This window comes from Ornithodoros turicata, unplaced genomic scaffold (assembly GCF_037126465.1).
Source record: "Ornithodoros turicata isolate Travis unplaced genomic scaffold, ASM3712646v1 Chromosome106, whole genome shotgun sequence".
In the NCBI taxonomy this organism is placed as follows: domain Eukaryota; kingdom Metazoa; phylum Arthropoda; class Arachnida; order Ixodida; family Argasidae; genus Ornithodoros; species Ornithodoros turicata.
Genome location: NW_026999294.1, coordinates 285100 through 296049, shown reverse-complemented (window position 1 = coordinate 296049; position 10950 = coordinate 285100). Strand labels below are relative to the sequence as shown.

General features: G+C 50.4%; 2 long non-coding RNA genes across 2 annotated transcripts; both read left to right on the top strand.

The window, feature by feature from the left end:
- The first annotated feature begins 2376 nt into the window (after window positions 1-2376).
- Window positions 2377-3086, top strand: LOC135371371 (uncharacterized). The gene is made up of 3 exons (XR_010415574.1): window positions 2377-2564; window positions 2621-2765; window positions 2822-3086. It is a non-coding gene; the product is annotated as an uncharacterized LOC135371371 (long non-coding RNA).
- Window positions 3087-9744: 6658 nt separating this feature from the next.
- On the top strand, window positions 9745-10704 carry LOC135371385 (uncharacterized). The gene is made up of 2 exons (XR_010415577.1): window positions 9745-10056; window positions 10524-10704. It is a non-coding gene; the product is annotated as an uncharacterized LOC135371385 (long non-coding RNA).
- The last annotated feature ends 246 nt before the right edge of the window (window positions 10705-10950 follow it).

The window sequence follows — 10950 nt, the reverse complement described above, 5'->3', positions numbered from 1 at the left end:
AACTTCTCACTAGCACAATGCTGTACGAGCTCATCCTGTGCACACTCGAGGCGTCCTTCACGAGCGCGTCCTTTTCCAAAACGCTCTCCGTGTCCAACACCGCGAAATAGGGGTAGGGATGCATGTACTGTATCTTGTTGAAGGAGACACACTCCCCCGCTTTTGGCATTTCGAGAATCACTTCGTTTACGTCTCGACACAGACGTTCGTGTTGCTGCAATGCCTCTCTCGTTCCGTAACCGGACGTGCATTTCTCGCAATAAAAGTAGTCACTTCGTCCCATGAAAGTGCTAAATTTTCGGATCCCATAGAAATGCTCCCTAACCTCGAGCAGGTGGACTTTATCCTTATAGAGCGTGCAGGGAACCCGTCCGGTAGATATCGAACTCGTCTGCTCGTCGAACACGTAGATGTAGACGGAGATTTTGTTTTTTCTCTCCCACAGGGTAATGTCTTCGTAAGTGACTGGGAAGCAGGGCGGCCAGTACGTTACGCGCGTCTCCGGATGGGAAGGATTCATGTACTTGTGGTATCTTACATGCAGGTTTGGTTTGCTCCTCAAAGGATGTAAGAGTGCCAGCACGCTATACTTGAAACACTCGTTTTCGTGATTCGGTGGAAGTTTGACGTTTGTGAGAGTCTTTGTTTTTCTCTTTAGCAGCTCGGGAAGCTCGATCGTGCATCCTATCCGCTTCGGTTTTAAGCGCGTTAGTTTTAAGTCGACACATTGGACGTCGTTCGAGGTGAAACCAGACCCTTCTCTCGCATAGTTTTCAACGCGTTGCGAGGACTCTGCGATGGCAGCATTTATCGCGCCTTCGATTTCTTGGCGGTTATGAACGACTCTCATGTGAAGGTTCACGTGAAGGAGATGCGAAGTCAACCCGTCGGCTCCGTCCTTAACCATGAGCGCCTTCGAGCACAGACAAAATTTGAAAGGCATGGGATAAGCTTCGAGGACGCGCGTGATTACTGGAGCTATGCTCGGTAGATAGAGTCGCAAATCGTCGACGTTGTCGTCGTGCGGGGAACAGAGAAGCGTGTACCTAGTAGCCGTTCCGTCAAATGCCTCGTCTGTGACAAAAAAAGGAAGGAATCGTCTCTCCGTGACGGAGGGATGATTCTCTACGACGTGTTCTCTCAATTCAACGATTCTACGACCCTGGACAGGCTCAGCTTCGTTTCGAAATTCTGGGCTTGCATCTGGTGATTCATCTCGAACCCTACCAGACAGAGGAATGAAATCTGCATACGACTGATCCCCTTCCCACATGAGCAATTCGTCGTCGTCGTCGTCCGTTTCAGGTATTACGAAAGGCGGACTACTGACTCTGTCGTCGTCGTCATCTGAAAGGACGACTGGGCTATTACCGAGATTCTCTATTCTAGCTTCGTGCTCTCTTTCTACGGCCACGAGCATGGCATCGATGGGGTCGTACTGACATACGAGACAGCGCGGCACTGCGGTCAAACAAAATCAGTACGAGATTCCCCTCACGAAACAATGCTCACTTTTCCCTTCAGTTGAGGAACGCTTGAGATTGATGATGATGATGAGAGAGATGGGATGAGTCCCTGTGGTCAGTGTCATGCGGTGACAGCGGCTATTGGTTCCTGAAAAACAATGTCATACATAGAATACACTCTCACAGCAGAGACGGTCAACTTACATTTTGGTCCACGAAACGCCTCGTGTCGTGGATGGATGCCCCTCGTGGGCTTCCTGTCAATCGTCGTAGAACCAGCGCACCTTTTATAGTCGCTACACCGCTCTCCTCCTCCTCGCATTGCGACGGTGTCGTCTGTACTTTGACCACCCCGCCTTCCGTCTTTCGCGCCTTTTTGCGATGTCGCATATGACAATAATACCATCGACGTTGAATAAAACATTACACTAATTTCTAGCTAACACTCTGGGACGACTTGTACATGACGACAAGAAGACCCAGAGTGGGATTCGAACCCAGGATCCTTCTACACTGGGCGCGACACACTAACCACCAATCTAATTCGTACTGCGTGACGTTTTTCGTATTGCGGGGTTCGTGTCTACACACGTCACAACATGTTCAAACACGTTCAAACATGTTCAAACACGTTCAATGACGTCATAGAGAGAGAGAGGAAGTAGTGTGTCCAGGGACGACTTCGTCGCCTGTGTCTAAACACGTCCAAACATGTTCAGACACGTTCAATGACGTCATAGAGAGGGTGAGAGAGGAACGAGTGTGTCCAGGGGCGACTTCGCCGCCCATGTCAAACATGTTCAAACACGTCTTAACATGTTTAAACACGTTCAATGACGTCATAGAGAGTGAGAGGCAAAGCTTTACTATAAATGTCGAAGCGAACGTTCGATCGTCATTCCATCATGATCAGCTTGGTAGATCCTCGTAAGTAATACCCATGACGTCATCATCATCGTCGAAATGTTTGAAGAGTTTCGTTTCCAGTGTACAACACTTTTGCTGCGCGTGAAGTCGGTTTTTTCCCGCCTCACATATTTCGGGAGATTGGCAGGGCCCGCTTCTTCTGCACCAATTGCGGTGGATTGTGGTCCAAAGGTACGCTTCCTCGTTATTTTTTTAATACGTTCTATAATCGTTCACATTTTTTTCAGAGCAAAAGCATTGGACGGACCGATTGATTCGCCCGTTTCTCGGCTGTCGGACGGTACCGTTCGACGTACGTTGCGAAGGACTTCGACTATTGAAGGAAGATGGAGAAGATGGACCATCAGTGTCACTCTGTGACTGAAGAAGATTGTACGTGTGTGTTTGAGTTAAAAAAACATGCGTTTCTCACACTCCTTTCGTTGCAGATTACGAATGGCTACTGACGGGAGATCTACCCCTGGTCCTAACCTTCAAGCCTCCTCCAAAGACCTTCTTTTTGCGAATCGGCGATCAACTGACTACCTGTCGCTGCGGTGGACTCTGGTCGAGAAACCCCAGCCATTGGTTAGACTCGAGCCTTCGTCCGTATTTGGGCTGCCTTCCCGGCTACGAAACCAAAGCTGGAGCCTAATTCATGTGTAACGAGAAATAAAAAAAGGTTGTCTACTCTCATTCCGTCTCAGTCATGATGACGCCCGAGCAGAGGTTTGCCACCTTTGTGCAAACGCGAATGTATCGGGACTTGCTGCGATTACGCGATTATATTCACGGCGATAGCTGCGAGGGAGACTTTCGCTCGATTCTCAAGACGATACCCTTACGTCTGTTCACCGTCAGTGGGAAGATTGCAAAGAAAATGAAGCGTTTCGTAGATTACAAGCTCGAGCTGCTGGAAAAGTATAGACGAGGAGAGACAGTCGACCCGTGTCTCATCAACGCGGGTTTCAACCGACCTATCGTCCGTCGCTACTGGCTTCTCCACACATCCCTCGACGTCACGGTGCAGACCGGCGACGACGAGCGTCGGGTCAGCACGTTGGAAGATCGTCTCGCAAGGGTCTTGTGTATGTCGTGAATAAATAAATAGTCTATTTTTTACGAAACGAGTTCGCTCACGAGGAGACGTTTTATTGTTTCGTCATTCTCTTCGAGGTTACAGGAAAACATGGATACACAACTTTTCAAGCTGTAGCGTTTCGACATGCGCGTGGCTACGTAGATACAAAAAAGCCCGCAGTAAGGCGAAAAAGGCGATTGAATACACTTGTCGTTATACTCGTCCACTACAGGTAAAGTCTTTCGAAGGTTTGCTTCGATGGGGGGAAGTCCGTAGCTGTCGAAAAACACGGCAGACCCGTCGTAGTTTTTCAGGTAGAGCACCCAGTGCTGCCCGCGTCTTCTTCGCTCTTCCGTATTGATGATTAAATAACCGGGCTTGCGTAAAACGAAGGCTTCGTTTGAAGCGCAAATGCCTCTCAGCATGGAGGAAGCGAGGGGGTTCAGGGACACGAGTTCCAAGATGTCGCTCTCGTACATCTTTTCTTATGGGAAGGTGACCGTACGGTCCTTGTCGACGTACATGAGCTTGGGACACTCGGAAATCAAGAGGACGGTGACCGCGTGTGGAAGGGCTTTAGCGAAGCGTAATTGCAGGCGAACGTTTCCTTTTCGCCACTCGTTCAAATGCGAAGGAGAAGAACACTTGTCCACGTCCAAGTTAAAGTAGAGAAGGAACCCGTTCGTTTTAAATCGCTCGTAGCTATACTTGAAATGTTTCTCTCCCAGTTCTTGCAAGAAGTTAAAGTAGGGAATTTTGACGAGGTCGTTCTGAAAGTCGTACTCGGCTCGCACTTGCTGGCCGTCCACGGAGAGCATCGAATGAGACAGGTCGTAATGACGGAATTTGTAGGGGTTCGATTGGATGTCGCCGAGAAAGTCGGACGTGGCGAGCAGGGCGACGCATAATTTGGAAGGTACCCTTTCGGGGTAAACGTTTTCAAAGTGAGCGTCCAAGCTCCCGGCACTCAAGCTCCGCACCTTGGTTTCCAATCCGCGTAACACGTAGATGGCCGGCGTGGTCTGAAGCCGCCGCTCGTATTCCAAAAATAGGGAAGGTGCCAGCGTCACCTTTTTCAAGTGTAACGTCATTTCTTTAATGTCCACCTCGTAATTGTACGTTTTCTTGTCTTTGGGGACCGATACGAGTTTAAATTCGTCGTTGTTTAACAGGAAAACGACGCGAATTTCGACGGCAGGTACCATCAGGCGCGGCTGTTGAAACAGGTCGGTATTGATCTGTCCGACCAGGTTAAAGTATTTTCCACCCTTCGTCGCTTCGTAACGTTGTTTCGGACCGCGAGACGAGACGTCGTAATCGTCCTTTAAATGTTCGTCGTCCTCGACATAGAGTCCAGCCGCGTGCACTGTTTCTTGAGCCGCGGGCGTGGAATGAAGCACGACGTCCAAAATACTCCTGTAGGCGTACAACTCGTTGGAACTGACGAGCTTGTTGTTCGCATAAACGGTGACCGTCTTAAACATGCCGCTCAACAGGTGGTTTATTGGGAAAACGACATCTTTCTCGTCCATTTCTTCCCCGTCGTCGCGAACAATGCGCACGGTCAAAGACACGAAACTGCCGTAGAGATCCAAGTGTGCCCTTTGCAAATTTTGAATACAAAACTCGATCACGGAATTATTTACTCCGTTGACCGGATAAAAAAGTTGGTACGAAGTATCTTCCACGCCGTATTGAATGGAAGGGGGTTCGAATATCATCACATCACTCGTTAGACAGATCGGCGTCTGTATTTTTCCTTTCGTTGACGTCATGACGGAGCGCGCGCAGCGGATGTGTGACCTTCACGGCGTACCAAAGATATCTGCAGGTGCGTCGTGTGTCGGCGCCTTTTGTTGTCGTTTGCGGCGTTTCTTCCCATTGTTGTTTCCAGAGCCCTCCATGGAATCCAGCACGTCTCTCCCCGTTGCTATGGCCGTCTTTTTTACTGCGCGCGATATTCCTTCGCCATCGGCCAAATTCCGCGCCAAGCGCTTCAACGTTCTCTTGGCGATCGGTTTTATTTGCTGCCAGATGGGAACGATAAACTTGGATATGTTGCTCAACACACCGCCCCCTCGTTGGAAAAGGGGTCCCGTGTACACGGGAATTATTTTGGGGGAATTACGGTACATATTTGAAATGCAACGTTAGATTGGTTCTGCCTTTGGACCGCAACGGCAAACGTCTTCCCGTTTCGTCCGCGAGAACGATCGTCACTGAAGGAATTTCGAATTGAGACAGGTTAAAATACTGGATGTTATCTAACGTGTAGGTGACGACGTGCTTGTCTTTCTCGTAATAAAAGGGTAGTATTTTTAATATAGGTTTTTTCCCGCTCCCCACGTACGTGGGTTCCACGATATCCGTGTACACGATTATGTTGTGAAACGGGGGTTCCAGGAGTACCTCGACGGAGCTCGTAGCATCCTCATCCCCCGTGAACACGGTACGCGATTCGAAGCCCAAAAGCACGGCCAGGTACTCGGAAAGTCTTAGGGTGGAGGTGCCCTCGGAAAGCCGAATTTTACATTTCTGTTCGGTTCCGTCGAAGCTGAAGCGCGCGCGTTCGCCTACGCGCTGATTAATCGCATTTAGAAGTGCTTGCGGCGTCGCATAATAGCCGGGAGGCACATGTACTTGCAAAGATCGAGGAATTTTCGTCTTGATCGTGAAAGAAAATTGACGCGCTACGGGGAGAGAGACGCGTAGCGTTTCTTCGTGTCCCTCGACGGCTGTGAGATGTAGCAGCTTGACAAAGGGTTCCGGTACGTGCAACCCTTTCGGTGTTTTCAGAGAGTACACGTTATCCGCGAATTCTAGCGAGGCGTCCAGCTTGTGCGTCTGGAAATACTTGTTGAGTGTGTTCCGTAGGGACGTGGTTTCCGAATTCAGAGTGACGTCGCCGAAAGCGACGGCGGCTGCGGCGTGCTCCAATAAGATGGAGGTGGCTTCGCGTTCGCTCAATTTGGGGGGTTTCACCGCACGACCTGCTTCGCGGGACGCTAGCGAGGCGTCGAGCGCTTGCGCGAGCCGAGGGTCCAATTCCACGGCTTTCACGTCCACGGGTAAGACGAAGTCGTATCGCGATTTATTGTACGCGAAAGAAACGTCGAATTCCGAAAGGGCTTTTCCCAAATCCCTCTCGAGATCCGAGGTGACACGAAAAGTTCTGCCGGCTTCCACCGTATCCTCGAAAGAAACCTCGATTTTCGCATCTTGCCTTTCGTAGCCGATATTTAAAAAATCGTTACTTATGCTGAGATCCATCAGACCGACTTTATACCGATTCGAGAGCTGAAGCGGACTATCGAAAGCTACCGTGAAGGCGTTGAGTTTATTCGAGGGAAACTTATCCATGCTGGCGTTCGAGAGCAGATGGACGTAGATGTCCGACATCATTTCCCAATCTTGACCACGTCGCTGCTCGGAACCCAACTGTCGTGTTCTTTGTCGTAACCGAACCAGCGAACCAAGGAGAAGCTCTGACCGTTCACCTGCTTCTTCCTCAGCACTTTCGTTACTGGCCAAGGCTGATTGGCGTCTCGGGTTACGACGAGTACCTCCTCCGGGTAGAAAGATCCGTCCACTTCCTTACCCCGGTAATCTTCCAGGTGTACGACGGGAGGAGAGGTGTCTCTCAGGCGGGAGACGGTGAAAATCTGAGGCGACCAACTCCCTTCCGAGCTCTTATGAAAACCTTTTCTGTGAAGTAGGACCCTCACTTTATCCCCCAGTTTGAGCTTCTTTTTCACGGAGGGTACGACGGGCTTCCCATTTATCTTATTGAACAGCTCCAATTCGTTTTCGGGCGTGACTTCGGACGGGCTGATGCCCAAAGTCCTGTGTTTGGTGGTGTTGTAGTCGCGCACGATCTTGGGAAGCGCGGAAACGAAGTGGTATTTTCCCGTTACTCTAAAATAACGGAATATTCTGTCGCGTAAAGTCCGTATGACGCGCTCTGCCTGCGACGCTTTGATTACTGGAGAGAAGGTAGAATACATCTGTACCTTCTTTCGTGAGAGATACTCCTTGACGGTCTTGTTGTAGAATTCCCCGCCTCTGTCGCAAAAGATGCGTGTAGGTACGTTACCTCCCCGAAAAAGTCTTATCATGGCCCTTTTCATTTCGGCGGGGCGCTTCGTCTTTAGCGGGAGGGTGCGCAGAAAGCGGGAGAGGGAATCGATTGCCACGAGAATGTAGCGGTAGCCACCGTTGAATCTCTTGTATTTTGAAAAATCGGCGAGGTCCATTTGCCACACGTCGTTGATCTTGAGCGCGATGATGCGTCTCCTATTAAACTTTCTTCTGACCGGATGGTGAAGCGTGTAGGCATCCAGCTTTCTGAGAATGGCGAGAGCCTTCTTTTTGCTCAAGTGATGCGCTTTTCTATAGCGTTCCACACCCCCCAAACCACCCTCTGGTTTCTCATATCCCTCCATAAGTCGTCCACGCAATGGAGGCCTGCTGCTGCTGCTGCTGCTGTTGAGGCTCGCGAGATTTGGGTAGAGAAATCAGACGCAATAGTTTCGAGACTTTGGGGAACCAGGAAGGTTTCTTTCCCGTCTTACGTTGCAACAAATAATTGACGAGTTCGTAAACGGAGGAGTGTCTGATGGGCTTGCCCGACACGGAGACACAACCCTCGCGATCCCAGGAAAGAACCTTCTTTAATTCCGAGACGACCCTTTCCGCTTCCTCTTCGTCCACCTCTGGAGAGAGGAGCGAATAGTCAAAGTCATTTGTAGCGTCGGACGCCTTGTTTTTATTGTCGTAGGGGTCAAATCCGTACTGCTTGAGTATACGATACAGTGCTTGCAGTATGAGTTTCACTTTGACGTCGTCACTCTCCTTCGAGGAAAGAATGTTTCCGATGGAGGTGGTCACTTCAATTCTCTTGGCCATTGGCGAAAAGGTTCAACACGGCGGAAAGCAGGAGAGGAACCACCGACGAAAGAACGCCCTGTCCTCGCTGCTGAGACAGATAGCGCTTCAAACGTTGCGGATTCTTGTGAATCTTTTTGTAGGCGAGCCGTCGTAAAAAGCGTTTGTGCTTCTTCAAACGCGCGAACGTATCTGGAGCTAGAGCCACCTTTCCGTTCAATACATTGAGGCAAATTTCGGAGAGGTGTTTCATGTCGGACGAGGACGAACGTCTCAAGACGTCGCGGCGGCGTGGAGGGGGTAGAGTGGAGAGTACTTTGAGTAAAGTGAGGTGAGGGCGGAGATTCATTTCGGAGCGTAGATATATTGACGTTCTCCCGGAAAGATATTGCTACGCAACCTGTGATCCTCGTGCGTATAGTTGTGAAGATCCACGAGTAAATATGCGTGGGGCGACGACATTGCTTGTTTATATGCGTCCAGAAAATACTCCAATCTTTTTCTGCCAAATAGCTGTTGGCCGAAATGTTCCATCTGGTGCACGCTGCGCACGGTGCGCCACAGGACGACGTAACTGGCGTTGTAGGATATTGTTCTAAAATGGCTACTGTCGAAAAAGATGTTTTGAACGAGTAAGAAGATCGACGCGTTGGCGTGGTGAGAACCCCGAATGAAAAGATCGGTCACCTCCTTCAAGGAACCGGCGTCGGTCATGTGATCGTCGACGACGATCAGCGTAGCGCGCGACGTGTCCCACTCTCGCGGTAGCTCCTTGGTAAATTTTACGGAGTCCCCGAATTCGTCCTGCATGCTCGGCGAAGCATATTTCTGCACGTAGAATATTTGTGACGGGGGCTTGTCCACCACGTCGTTCAGGTTCCTCAACACGTTAGCAACGAACGTAGATTTGCCGCACATGGAGGGGCCGCTTAAGATACAGCGAAAGGGATGACGGAAACGAAAAGGTTCGGGGGAAGACATGTTGCGTGCGTACACGTTGCACGAAGAGAAAGAAGAGACTGAGACTCGAAGAGAAATGCATCGCTTTTTATTTACACATCCTCGTCGTCGTCCTCTACATCGGAACTGCGTTCCCAATACAGATTGTCCAGGCTAAAGTTGGACTTCTTTTTCGCCAGTCTGTCCGCCGCTAAGATGCGGTCGAGCGTCTTCATCTTGTCCTGACACATTTCTTGACGTGCTTGCAACCATTCCAGACGGTGGACTTGAAAGGCTTCCTCCACGATGCCGCGTATAAATTCGCGAAGTTCTTCGTTTTTTGTCTTTTCCTTGCGACGACGAGAAACGCAGGAGAATAAACCACACATGGCGTTTTCCACGTATCGGTCAGAATGATGACGCGAGCGCGGTGCGCGCTGCCTTTATAGAGATAAACGCGCGCGCGCAAAGAACGGAGAATGAAAGCGAAACTGAAAAGCCACCCGTCGCCGCTAGGAGCGCGCGCGCAGCAGCAGAGAGCCGAAACCGAAAACACCCGCGGCCGGCGCAGGGGGCGCTAGGAGCGCGCGCGCGCGCATGCGCGGACGGGTGGAGCAGAGGGCGCGCGCGCGTCGCCTCTCTCAGTTTCTCTCGGACCGTCGCGGAAGACGGACGTGCGCTCCGCGCGCTCGCTCAGTTGCTGGCTGGATCTCGTAGGGAGCAGACGTATGTTCTCCGCGCTCGCTCAGTTTCTGCCTGGAAGTTGCCGCGGGGGAAAAGGTGAGTGATTTGACGCGCTCCTTTTCTCGTATGTTTGCCGTGTTTAGCGGTGACCGCGCTCGTGTTAAGCCTTTTCTCGCATGTTTAGACTTGTTTTGCGGTGTCCAAGCCTGTTGACGCATGTTTAGCGATGTGTGGTTCCCGCCTTGTGTTAGCTGCATAGTGTTGTGGTTAGGGCTAAGCGATCGCCCCCGTAAGCCTCTTTCCTCGTATGTTTGCCGTGTTTAGCGGTGACCGCGCTCGTGTTAAGCCTTTTCTCGCATGTTTAGCGATGTGTGGTTCCCGCCTTGTGTTAGCTGCGTAGTGTTGGGCCTAAGCGATCGTCCCCGTAAGCCTTTTTCCCCGATGTGTACTGTTTTCTGTTTTAGCAGTAGCGGTTAGACCTTTTCTCTCGCATGCCTAGACTTGCTTAGCAGTGCTGTCATTTTTACCCGCCGCTAGTATCTTGTTCTGTCTTTCTCGTCTAGAGCTATGATGGTGGCGCCATCTGGTGTGATGCCTTGCAACTAAGTGGCCACCTGTCGTCGATCTCTGCAACTGCTGGGTGCAAACTACCAACATGGCGGACGCTGGTCACTCGGGTGTTGCGGAGCGGCTTCTTCGCCGCGGCATCGTTGATTTTCGAATAAATTGTTTCTCTCCACTCTATTTCTATCTTTTTATTTTATTTTCTGCCTATTTTTTTATTTTTTATGACCACGATTATCCGGAAACGCACATCTTGGTCTGGACGCAAGATAGACATTCCCCAATTAGTGTGATGGCTCCCTGGAGGGTGCTGATTAATGTGGGGGGTCCCAATTAGCTCTAATTGCTAATTAATGGCGTCCAGGCCAGATGTGCGTTTCCGGATAAACGTGGTCAGTACTTACTACTATCTTCTTCGATTGTTTT